Below are 13229 nucleotides of genomic sequence, written 5' to 3'. Positions count from 1 at the left end.
AGATTCAAACTTTCGTTTTTCTCAGTTTCCGGGTCACAGATTGCTCAAAAATTCACAGTTTTTGGCCAAATCAGAAGCTATCAGTCAAGTACACACTAAGGGATGAAAAGAAGGATGAAAAGCTATCACTAAGAGCTATTTAGAGTCCTTGTGAATCAGCTCTTCAAATCATAAACATGCCCAGAAACTGAGCTAGAGTAGCTGCCCTCTACTTTGCATTTGAAAGACCCAAATGCAGTTCGATTCGGTACTCCCTGTGTTTATGAAATGAATAGAAAAAACACAAACAACCAACAAGATACGATCCCCAGCGGAGTCGCCAATTTGTTGTTGGGAAAAGTATCCAATACGGAATGACCCTATCCCACTCTAAGGGTGATAGTACCTCAGCAACAATCAAAGCAAAGCTATTCGAGATTACTTCTTTATGAGATGTAAGAGAGAGGACAAAGAGATCCACTAACCGTTGTCTTCCGCTAATGATTGATCCAATCTTCCCTCTTTGCTGCTTGCTCCCAGCTCCTTGCTCTTTCACTGGCCCAGCTACACCAAGATCCTGCAAAATGGCAAGAAAGGGAAACTACAAGAAGCATACATTCATAATTGATTCAAGGATTAGAATAAATCAAGTATACAAGCATAACAATACACCATTGAGATACATGCATATAGAAGAACCTCAAATGCTTTATTAATGGAAGAAGTAAAGTTCTGAGATTGTTACAACCATAAGAGGCCCAATCCAGCAACACCTCCCAGCAGAAAGAAATCTCCTCTTCACCTCCTTCAAGCAAATCACCCAATAGTTCTATACTCAAACCAACAACACTTCCTTACATTCACAAGATTCCAGCCTCCCTAGACCTCATGAGAGAGCTCTATATATAGGAGTTTTGGAGAAAGGATGAGTCAGCTTGAGACTGGCATGAAGCTGACTAGTGTCCTCTCCCACTTCAGTTATTCTTCAGTTCTTGAGTCCACTTGGAGGTTCTTGCTTCCACTTGGAGATCTAGACCCTCTTACTCATCAATAGGCGAATTCCCTGATCCAAGTGTCATTTTGGAAGCTTCCTGGGCATTGACACCTTGAAGAATGACTGTGCCACTTGGCCAATCTCGCCCAGCGCAGGTAGCCTTCATTGGAGTTGACATTCAGCATAGGTACCGAGTGGAGAAGTTGACATTCAGCGCAGATGCTCAGTGGAGCAGTTGACATGATCCAGAAATAGCTTGTTTTTGAGTGTTTTCAGGTGGAGAACTGATTTCAAGTGCTGTGGTTTGCTGACCTTGTTCCTCTAGGGGTAGGAACAACATGTTTAGGGACTTTGGATCCCTTAGATTATCGACATTTCATGCTTCATGCTGTAAGGCACAAAAATGTCTATAACAATTCGGTGTCATTTCATCAGAGTTTTTGTACAATGTGGGACGATCCAGCTATAATATGTTCCCACAGAAGAGCAGGTTACAGATATACTCACAAAAGCTTTAAGGAGAGCTAAGTTCGTCTATTTTAGAGAACATATAGGTCTAGTGGAGAACACATTTCAGTGGTAGAGATAGATTATTTCAGATGCTTCTCAGTTACAGTTGTTGCAATTGTAGTAACAACAGATGAGAGGGAGTTCAGTGCAAATGCAGTGTTAGCAGCAGTTCAGCAAGGTCAACAGCAGAAAAAATGTAGCATATATCAGAGTTGCGCGGTAGTTGGTGGGAAACAATGGGCAGATGTCAACAAAATGACAGGAGATGATACAGAGATAGGGTGTTGTGACAAGGTGTGCAACACTAAAACACATTCCTCACTAAGAAGGAGTGTTAGTTTTTGTAGCATCGGATGTGTTCTAGTCACGAAATTTGGTGGAGAGGCTAGAATACATGATACGTCTAAAACCAAAAAATCATTTTTGGAAATTCCACTTAGAAGTGTCTCAATTAGATTATTAATTGAGTTTTAAATATTTCCAAAGTCTAAACTTAGGGAATATGGTTAATTAATCAGTATTAGTTGAGATAAGGTGATAATCATCTAGAAACTCACATGGATCTACAACAAGATGATCCTAGCCATTGATTAATTTTTAATCTTGGTCGTTGGTGCTCCAACAGTGGATTATAAGAGAAAGTCGATGGGCACTTGGAGAACATACACCAGTGCAGATATTCAGTTTCCCAGGCAATTAGATTTTCTCAGTAGCAGAGTCTCAACAGAGAAGCTAGAGCCAATGGGTGAGTAGCAGGTGACAGAGGAGGTCAGTAACGTTTCGGGAGGAAGCATTCCAATTTTTGGGAGAAGCAGTTAGAGGAAGTTTGAAATTCCCAAAGGGATTGTGCAAACACTACGCAGAGGTTGACACGGAAGGATTTGCGTGAAGCTAGGAAGGCAATTTTGGTGGCAAAAATTAGTTGTGGGTTGAGAAAAAATTCTCACGATAATTTTGTCAGTATTTTCCTCAGGTTAGATTCCCATTTGAGCATCTAAATTATTGTACTCAAAATTGTTGTTGAAGAATAATAATAAAACCCTCATCTGCTGCACCGATTTTCCCAAGTTGGGTTTTTCAGGGGATAATTGTCCAAAAATAACTGCGTCAAAATTATTGTGTGTGCTAGAATTTATCGGTTTCCAGTATTTTATTTTCCGCAATATTTTTATGGTGAAAATTACAATTTTGATTTTATTCATTGTTTGTCGTAGCAAATTAACTGCATAATTAAATTTACAGCTAGGAGAATAATTTCAAGTTGCTGCAATAGGATTCTAGTTTTACGAATTCTCACATCTCAGACTCATTCGTTGCAAACTTGTCCTTCATCTTCAAATTTCCATAGGGACTACCCCTCATAGCTTGTTGTTGTGAGGCAGTTAGAATGGAGAGGTTAGGGATCAAAGTGACAACCCTCGACCTGAGTAGTTGTCACAGTGCCTGTACAATCTGAGCGACAACAATACCATCTAGAAATAGGTTGTTAGTATGTACTTGTAAGATCATATTATGTACATATGAAGAGTTCTTTGCTGTCAAAACTTTGTGTACTTGCATATCTGAGTTCAGATTATGTTCCCATAATGATTTAATAGTTTCTAGTGCTTGTTAGTAGTGAAGATATTTTGTTTAGTGATATGGAAAACATATAGAAGTTAAGTGAGAAGATTTATGGCTATAATACAATTATTGAAATTAAGAAATTTTCAGATCTATTATATGTTGGGAAGCATGCCCTAAAGGATGGAAAGATTGTTTTTTTGAAGTACAATTGTTCAGTGTTTATTTTCTTGGGTTGCCTTGTGTATTTGGTTGGACAAAAGTGAAATATATACCACTGTAATTTACATTTCAGATTCAGCCCTAAGGTTGAGGTGCAATTTCTGAATTTGTATAGAGATGCATTTTTCCAAATTTCCACACTGACAAGGATCTTTATTTGTAACCTGAAAGTTTAGAAACATCTTTTAATGCTCGTGAGAACAATAATCATAGTGTGTGCTTTTGCTTCCTATGTTTCACCCCTAAAATCCCTATCCAAGAAGCTAATTAATGTAATACAGATTCAGGATTTTGAACCAAAGAAAGATTCAAGAAGCTTCTAAAAAAACTGACATACATACCACAAGGGCTAGATTTACAACAGCTGACATTGCCCAATTCCAGAAAAATGGTGTAGTCCCAAAACGTGCACTCACAGTTGGCACCCCTAGCACCTTGTGAGTGCTTCCAACCTCTGGTAAGTTCTTTCCATAACAAGAGGATCCATCATAAATGAAATATGGAGTTTAGAGTAGCACTTTGGGAATTACAGGGCGGTATTGATCTCTACCCCTACTTGTGAGTTGAAACTGAGTTTTCATTTTTACCTCAATACAGAAACAGATGATACAATTACTGTAGTAAGGGACTACATTAATATTTCCATCTATTATGAAAACAAATATGGATTACCATAACTGCTAAAAGATACCATAAGGAAAATATCTGATAGCAAAATAAGTACCACTAATTAACAACCATGATTACAGAGTACAAAGTGGAACAAAAATACTAATTATACAGAGTATAATGATTCAAAAAACTAATCATCAATTATGTCTCATACTTCCTTCTCATAGATAAAATATGCATATTGGTTACTGTAATTATCCCCCCCCCACACTTCATCCACCTCATCAAAGTCTAATTATATTTACATTAGCAGTCAGTTATGAATGTCTAAGCTATTGGAAAATGTCACTAGTTTCGGTTTTCATAATTGTGATTGTACTCATGTCATTATGTATATCGTATGTTACAAGAAAAAGAAGAAATAAAAATATTATTTTTCAAGCATGGGTTTCATGCTCTATTTGATTGGTCAACTAGGTCAAGCATGCATTTCATGCTTCTAGGGTTTGTCAAGTCAAGAGAATATTTGTAAAGAGTCAAAAGAGTCCTTATCATTTGTAGAAGACCCTTATGGGAAACTTGTAACATGTAAAATATATTATTTTGAGTCTAGAAAGTCATTTGTAGCCTCCAAGACCAAGTTGGCCTTGCCAGTGAAAAGTCGGCCTAGAAGAGGCTATTCGACCTCATGAGAAACATATATATAGAAGGAACTTCGACCTCATTAGCACACACTTTTGCAGTTCGATCTCAAGCAAGAAGGAGAGAAGAAGAGAAAAATTCAAAGAAGGAAGTCAAAAACAAGGAAGAAACAAGAAATTGAGTTTTGCGACCTATTTCTCTGTCACACATGTGAAATTAGTGTTTCTAGAGAGCTTTGTGCTTTAACATCATACTGCTCAGAGAAAGGCTAACAAATTGCATCTCCCAAAGTACGAAGAATGACAAAATTTGTTTGCTTGTGTCCATGATGACAATGCAAAGTTTATTGATAAGGAGATCCATAATCTCAAAGTGTAAAAAATAAGAATCCCTAATTCTAATCTCTTAAAACCCAAAAAATAATGGTCTCTGGCTACCCACTGCCTACATCTCTAGATATTGTCTTTGAAGTTCCTAAAGTGGAACCTGAGAGATCTGTTTTGACAGTTATAAAGGGGTAACATTTAACACCATTCAAAGGAAGCATTGAATAGCCATTAAAGAATGCATTGAAGAAAATTCAGAAGTTGTGTGAACTATTACAAATACATTGAGGGAGAAAATGCATAAGTTTCATTAAGAAGTCATACATCAAATGCGCTAGAGGTATAGTGCAGTGTGTTGGAGAAATACATCATGCGTGCAAAGGAAAAATATTACAAGTTGTGTTGAAAAGGCTATTACAAAGAGACAATAATACAAACAAATGCGTTGAAAGGATGCAATGATTAAAATGCGTTCAAGGGATATATACAATGCAACGTGATGAAAATATAATATAACCATATGTGTTGCAGATATACACAAACAAATGTGTTGGAACTATACAAGCCATGTGTTGAGATGGATATGCAAACAAATGCTACATTATATTACAACTGTGTTGAAAGGAATGATGTAAACAAACCTACATTTAAAAAATGTTACAAGAAGTGCCTTGTAGGGATACAATGTTACAGGAAGTGCCTTGTATGGATACAATGTTAAAAAATGTTACAAGAAGTGCATTGGGAGGAGAAATGTTATTGAAATGGTTGAAGAGTGATAGAAACATTGCATTGAATTGATAATACAATTGTTGCATTGGATTGACAATACAATTGCTTGGTTGAGTTGAGAATAATACAATTAATGCAAGCATTGTGTTGGAGAATTTAATACACATGTTGCAATGCAATAAGGTTTTATATCAAAGCATGCAAATAAAATTTACATTTTAATGTTGTTGTGTGTAGGCCTATAAGGAGAGTTGTTGGGCTTTCACCAATGGAAAAACATTGGACAACTTCGCCCCTAATATGGATAAGTTGCTTCAAGAGTGGTTGGTAAAACTGGTTATGTTGTCTCCTAGGTATTGCCTTCTCTTACCCTTTAGTGAGTATCTCCCCAATTTATGGATTAATTTTGTAGGTTCTTACACTTGCTAAAATGGAATGGGGTGAAACATTTGATCCATCATTCCTTGGATATGCAGGTGAGGTATAAGAGGTGCGCAATGTTGATTGATGTCATTTTGATCAATAGAGCACACAGTTCCAGAGTGGTGAAACTGGTTAATGTTGTAATTTTGTTATGGAAAGAACAGTTATATTCTTGGGTTGTGCATCATTACGGGTGTTGTGCTAAGAAAATATTTTAAAAGTAGTTATGACTACATTTAATCAGGTAGTTTGTAATTTCTTAAGATCACTGGTGACATGTGTGATAAATTAGGTTTCCATAATATTATGAGGTATGCTAATGATTACATGCTGGATGAGATGGAATGCTCTATGCACGACGCCTATATCCACTGTGATAAGGACATTGAAATCTGACGTAGGAATCTGAGCTTTTATATAATTTTTCTTTATTGTCTTGATTAAATTATTATATTTTTAAATATTAATTTCTTCCTTTGTCTACAATTCCATTATTTAGCCGATATGTTTGCTTTCTTGATAGATAATTGCTAGTGGTGATGTTGTTGAAGCAAATTAACAATGCATAGAGAACTTGATATCGATATAGGTTCTACGGGAATCTCTTTTGATCAAACCAAGTTGAGTTCGTAGTCCTTGACTTTGAATGGTACTTTTGTAATTTTTTAGTTTTTTGATTCACAATATCAATTTTGTTCAGTATTTGTCTGCCTCTATTTTGTTAGTGGAATACATATTTTGTTGGGAATGATGTTTTGTTGACAAGTTACCGGTGGTGGTTCTGTTAAAGTAACGTTATCGCTATCCTTGGGGAACTTGGAAACCACTTTAGATTCTAGGGAATCACTTGCTGTTATAAAGTTTGAAGAATATTTTTTGATCATTTCAAAGGTGTGTGCATAACTACTTATTCTGCAAAGTATTGGAATGTAGGTTCTTGCTGTGAGTGTTGCAAAAGATGCTAGAGAGCTTTGTGCTTTAACATCATACTACTCAGAGAAAGGCTGACAAAATGCATCTCCCAAAGTACGAAGAATGACAAAATTTGTTTTCTTATGTCCAAGATGTGTTAGGTAAACTTAACTCAGGATAGAGTCAAAATTGACTAGGTTAAACAGTGTTGGTTTTGGAGCACATGGTATTGTGCACCCTTAGTATTTTGCCCATGTTATTATATGTAATGGAGCTTATAAAAAGCTGGAAGGACTTCATTGTAATGTAAGACCTGGAGGTGAGCGGTGAAGGCTCATTTGGTCAGATTGTCCAGGGTTTTGGCCAATGCTAATGAGATCTTATTAGGTTGGGTTTTTCCCCAGATTTGGGGTTTTCCCAAATAAACATTTGTGTTTATGTGTTTATGGTTGCTGCTGGTTATTTCATATATTTATTCCTCTCAGTAGTTATTTATGTTATGTAGTAAATTTCTTAACAACTGGTATCAGAGCTGACTAAAGACCAAGGTTAAAGTAAGGTAGGTGCCAAAGTTGTCGGCCATGTCTTCTCTTAGCAGAGAACTCGTGTTTCTCATTCTGCTGTTTCAAGATGAGGAAAAATTCAAGGAAACAGTCAAGAGAATCAAAATGGTAAGGACAAGAGTGAAGATTATGCAGAGATGCTGACAAAATGGAGAGAGGCGGTGATGCCCTGATGAAAGATGCTTCCATCAAGCCATTTGATAGAAGTTTTTGAGGAAATCAAATTGAGAGAGGATGGGTCAGAATAGCAGCAACAAAAAAAAAAAAAAAAACTAATGAAGTCAAAATTATTGCATGTAAATGGGCATATTACTGTAAGACCTAGTAAGGCATATGTACCCCTCAGTGATCACTGGTAAAGTCTGGGTTAGACCTAGGTGATAGGGGGGATGTTGGGTTAACAATACCCTGGGTAAAAACTTTGAGAGAGGTAAGGGCTAGAGTGAGCGGGATTGTCTCACTTAGCAGGTTTGGCTAGAGTTAGTCAAGGAACCCCAAGTCAAGTTGAAGGGGGGAATTGTTAGGTAAACTTGACTCAGGATAGAGTCAAAGTTGACCAGGTTAAACAGTGATGGTTTTGGAGCACATGGTATTGTGCACCCATAGTATTTTGCCCATGGTATTATATGTAATGGAGATTATAAAAAGCTAGAAGGACTTCATTGTAATGCAAGACCTGGAGGTGAGCAGTGAAGGCTCATTTGGTCGGATTGGCCAGGGTTTGGCCAATGCTAATGAGATCTTATTAGGTTGGGTTTTTCCCCAGATTTGGGGTTTTCCCAGATAAACATTTGTGTTTATGTGTTTATGGTTGTTGTTGGTTATTTCTTATATTTATTCCTCTCAGTAATTATTTATGTTATGCAGTAAATTTCTTAACAAGATGACAATGCAAAGTTTATTGATAAGGAGAGCCATAACCTAAAAGTGTAAGAAACCAAAATCCCTAATTCTAATTACTCTTGAAACCCAGAAAATAATGGTCTCTGGCTACCCACTACCTACATCTCCAGATATTGCCTTTAAATTTCCTAAAGGGGAACCTGAGAGAGCTGTTTTGATAGTTATTAAGGGCTAACATTTAACACCATTCAAAGGAAGCATTGAATAGTCATTAAAGGATGCATTGAAGAAAATTCAGAAGCTGTTTGAACTATTACAAATACGTTGAGGGAGAAAATGATTAATTTGAATTAAGAAGTCATACATCAAATGCGCTAGAGGTATAGTGCAGTGTGTTAGAGAAATACATCATGCGTCAAAGGAAAAATGTTACAAGCTGTGTTGAAAAGGCTATTACAAAGAGACAATAATAAAAACAAATGTGTTGAAAGGATGAAGTGATTAAAATGATTTCAAGGGATATATACAATGCACTGCGATGAAAATATAATATAACCATGTGTTGCAAATATACACAAACAAATGTGTTGGAACTATACAAGCCATGCATTGAGATGGATATGCAAACAAATGCTACATTATATTACAATTGTGTTGAAAGGAATGATGTAAACAAACCTGCGTTTAAAAAATGTTATAAGAAGTTCATCTAGGGATACAATGTTACAAGAAGTTCCTTTAGGGATACAATGTTACAAGAAGTGCCTTGTAGGGATACAATGTTACAAGAAGTGCCTTGTATGGATACAATGTTAAAAAATGTTACAAGAAGTGCATTGGGAGGAGAAATGTTATTGCAATGGTTGAAGAGTGATAGAAACATTGCATTGAATTGATAATACAATTGTTGCATTGGATTGACAATACAATTGCTTGGTTGAGTTGAGAATAATACAATTAATGCAAGAATTGCATTGGAGAATTTAATACACATGTTGCAATGCTATAAGGTTTTATATCAAAGCATATAAATAAAACTTACATTTTAATGTTGTTGTGTAGGCCTGTAAGGAGAGTTGTTTGGCTTTCGCCAATGGCAAAACATTGGACAACTTTGCCCCTAATTTGATATGGAGAAGTTGCTACAAGAGTGGTTAGTAAAATTGGTTATGTTGTCTCCTAGGTATTTCATTCTCTTACCCTTCAATGAGCATCTCTCCAATTTCTGGATTGATTTTGTAGGTCCTTACAGTTGCTAATATGGAATGGGGTGAAACATTTGATCCATCATTACTTGGATATGCAGGTGAGGTTGAAGAGGAGCGCAATGTTGATTGATGTAATTTTGATCAGTAGAGCACACTGTTCTAGAGCAGTAAAACTGGTTAATGTTGTAATTTTGTTATGGAAAGAACAATTATATTCTTGGGTTGCGCATCATTACGGGTGTTGTTCTAAAAAGAGATTTTAAAAATAGTGATGACTATGTTCAATAAGGTAGTTTGGAATTGTGTAAGATCATTGGTCACATGTATGAAAAATTAAGTTTCCATAATATTATGGGGTGTGCTAATGATTACATGCTCGATGAGTTGGAATGCTCTATGCACGACACCTTTATCCACTATGATAAGGAAAATGGAATCTAACGTAGGAATCTGAGCTTTTATAGAATTTTTCTTTATTTGCTTGATTAAATTACTATCTTCTTAAATATAGATTTATTCCTTTACCTACAATTCCATTATTTAGCCAATATGATTTCTTTCTTGATAGATAATTGTTGGTGGTAGTGTTGTTGAAGAAAATTAACAATGCATAGAGAACATGGTAACTGTATAGGTTCTACGAGAATCTCTTTTGATCACACCAAGTTGAGTGCGTAGTCCTTGAATCTGAATGGTACTTTTGCAATTTTTTAGTTTTTTGATTCTCAATCTCAATTTTGTTCAATATCTGTTTGTCTCTATTTTGTTTGTGGAATACAAATTTTTGTTGGGAATGATGCTTTCTTGATAGTTTACTCGTGGTGGTTCATTTTAAGTAACTTTATCGCTATCCTTGGGGAATTTGGCAACCACTTTAGATAATACAGAATCACTTGCTATTATAGCGTTTGAACAATATTTTTTTATCATTTCAAAGGTGTGTGCATAACTACTTATTCTACAGAGTATTGGAATGTAGGTTCTTGCTGTGAATGTTGCAAAAGATGCTAGAGAGCTCTGTGATTTAACATCATACTTCTTAGACAAAGGCTAACAAAATGCATCTCCCAAAGTACAAAGAATGACAAAATTTGTTTGCTTGTGTCTAAGATGACAATGAAAAGTTTATTGATAGGGGGAGCCATAACGTCTGTTATGAAACCAACTCACAAAAAGATAGAAAAGATAGCTGAATGCCTTAGAATTCAGCCTCTTCGAGGTGGCAACCTCCTTTACATTACACAAATGAACAATTCTTGGATGATACAAATGACAAGACCTCCTTTCTATATATAGGAGTCTAAGGGGTCATAATATAATGAGAGCCGACATAACAATAATGATGTAAGGGCACAATAATAACAATAGTGGGCTTCTATGGGGCATAATAATAAAAATATGGGGACTACATGGGTACAACAATATTATAAGGGGGTTGTACTAATAACAATAAGGGGTTACACTAGTACTATAGGGGCCTAACATGCTCCTCTCCTTCAAAAAGTGTTGTCCTCAACGCTTGAGTAGTTCTTGATGCTTCTGTATAAAATTCTTGTCCTCCCATGTGGAATATTTAGTGGGTAAGTTCTTCCACTTGACGAGATACTCTAAAATTGATCTATTTCCTAGCTGTCGGGTTCTTATTTCTGTGACTGCTCCAGGTTCCAATATGATTTTCCTTCCTCTTCAAGTTCTGGCAATATTGTTTGAATTGGCATATTCTGCAACTTTTGAATGAGTAGCCACACTTCTTTTTCCTTCTTCCATTCATCCCTTGCTTCGTTTATCCAATCTGGTTGGATAATAGAAGTAGCACAAAAAAATGCTTCCACATCCTCATTCTTTCTTGAGAGTGTATCTGCAACAAAAATTTTCTTCCCTTTTCTGTATATGATGTCAAAGTCATAACCCAACATATTTGTGACCCATTTTTTATGTTCTTCTAAAGATAATATTTGTTCTTAAAAGTGTTTAAGACTATCATGATCCTTTTTTACCTTGAAGTGTCTTCCCATTGGGTAAGGTCGTCATTTCTTAAGTGCATGTAGTATTGCCAACATTTCCTTCTCATAAATAGCTTGCTTGAGATGTAGCTATAAAAATAACCAAACACCTACATCAAAACTTTTTTCACTGCGATGTTGATCTACCTGTTGTTTCATTCGATTCTGCACCAAAGTGGCATTATCCTTTAAAAGTTGGAGAACTTCTTGTTGATGCTCGATTTGATCTTTCACTGCTTGAACCTTTTTCTTCTTGATATGTCCTTCTATCTTGAGAGTTTGAGGAGTGATAATTTCTTTCAATGCTTTACAAGATATGGTTGGATTCATTTCTTGATGCTTGATGTGATCTTTCACTTCTTGAACATTTTTCTTCTGGATATGTCCTTCTATATTGATAATTTGAGGAGTGGTAATTCCAGCCAATGCATTACAAGATATGGTTGGATTCATTTCTGCTTTTTCAATATGATCTTTCACTTCTTGAATCTTTTTCTTCTTGATATGTCCTTCTATCTTGAGAGTTTGAGGAGTGGTAATTCTTGTCAATGCTTTACAAGATATGGTCGGATTCATTTATTCTTTCTCTGGGGTTTGTTCCTAGTGTATATCCTCTTCTTTTGATGTTTCTTGATCCTTTTCTTCCTCCTCTTCATACTCTATGTTAAATAATTTCTTCTTAGCACACTTATGACCTTTAGTGGATTTGCTCTCACAATTGTAACAAAGCCCCTTTTCTCTTTTCTCTTCCAATTGTTGTGGTGTAAACCTTGTAGGTTGTGGAAGGCTAAGAGAAGAAACACTTTCATAATTATAGTCATGAATGGTGGGATTCCTTGTTTCCATAATTTCGCTTTCAATTTTTCTTGCCAACTCGAATGCCTCCTCCAATGAATCAGGTTTCCAAAAACGAAGCTCATGTTGAATGTTATCCTTTAAAGTCCCTATGAAGACATCAATCATTTCCTTCTCTAGAATATAATTTACCCTTTTATTCAATTTTTGAAAGTCCTCATTGTTCTCTTCCATTGAACCCTTCTGTTTGAGATTTATCAATTGGCTAAAGAAGGAGTTTCTCTTTGTATCCTCATAATGTGCTATCATTTCCTCCGTGAAAATTGACCACGTAACAAGTGGTTTACGAGAACAAATCCCTTTATACAATAAAAATTGATCTGGTTCTAAATATGAAGATGAAATACGTACCTTTTGTAATAGTTGCACCTCATGTAGATCGAAACATTTCTCCATCTGTAGTATCCAATTTACCAGATCCTTGCCATCAAACTTCCTCATCTCTCTTTTTCTTGATTTTAGGAGCTCGATCGGGAAATGACTGTAAATCTGTACTTTCGGATCTTTAAGTTCTGAAATTGTGACCTGAAGCAGCCCTCTGTGTCCTCTTTCCAATTCCACCAATCTAATCGAATTTAGATTCTCCAAGAAAGAGTTATGCACAATCTCCCAACATGACCTGATTATATACCTTTTCAGAAGAGCGAACTTGTATGAAGTGCCACGTGTCACTATTTTTACCTTAGGATTTGAAAATTATACACAGGAAACTACAATCCATCCTCTTTCTGCAAGTTCTTATGAAATTTCAATTTGATGCCCAGAGAGATAGTTATGATGATTTTCCCAAGGTCACCTGTTTGGAATGAAATTCAGGAGTCTGCAAAAAGACCAACTTCCTT

The sequence above is a fragment of the Pinus tabuliformis genome, chromosome 6 (assembly GCF_031772625.1).
Source record: "Pinus tabuliformis cultivar Carrire ecotype Pingquan chromosome 6, CPIR1, whole genome shotgun sequence".
Taxonomy (NCBI): Eukaryota; Viridiplantae; Streptophyta; class Pinopsida; order Pinales; family Pinaceae; genus Pinus; species Pinus tabuliformis.
The sequence above is the reverse complement of the archived record's forward strand: the minus strand, read 5'-3'. Positions refer to the sequence as shown.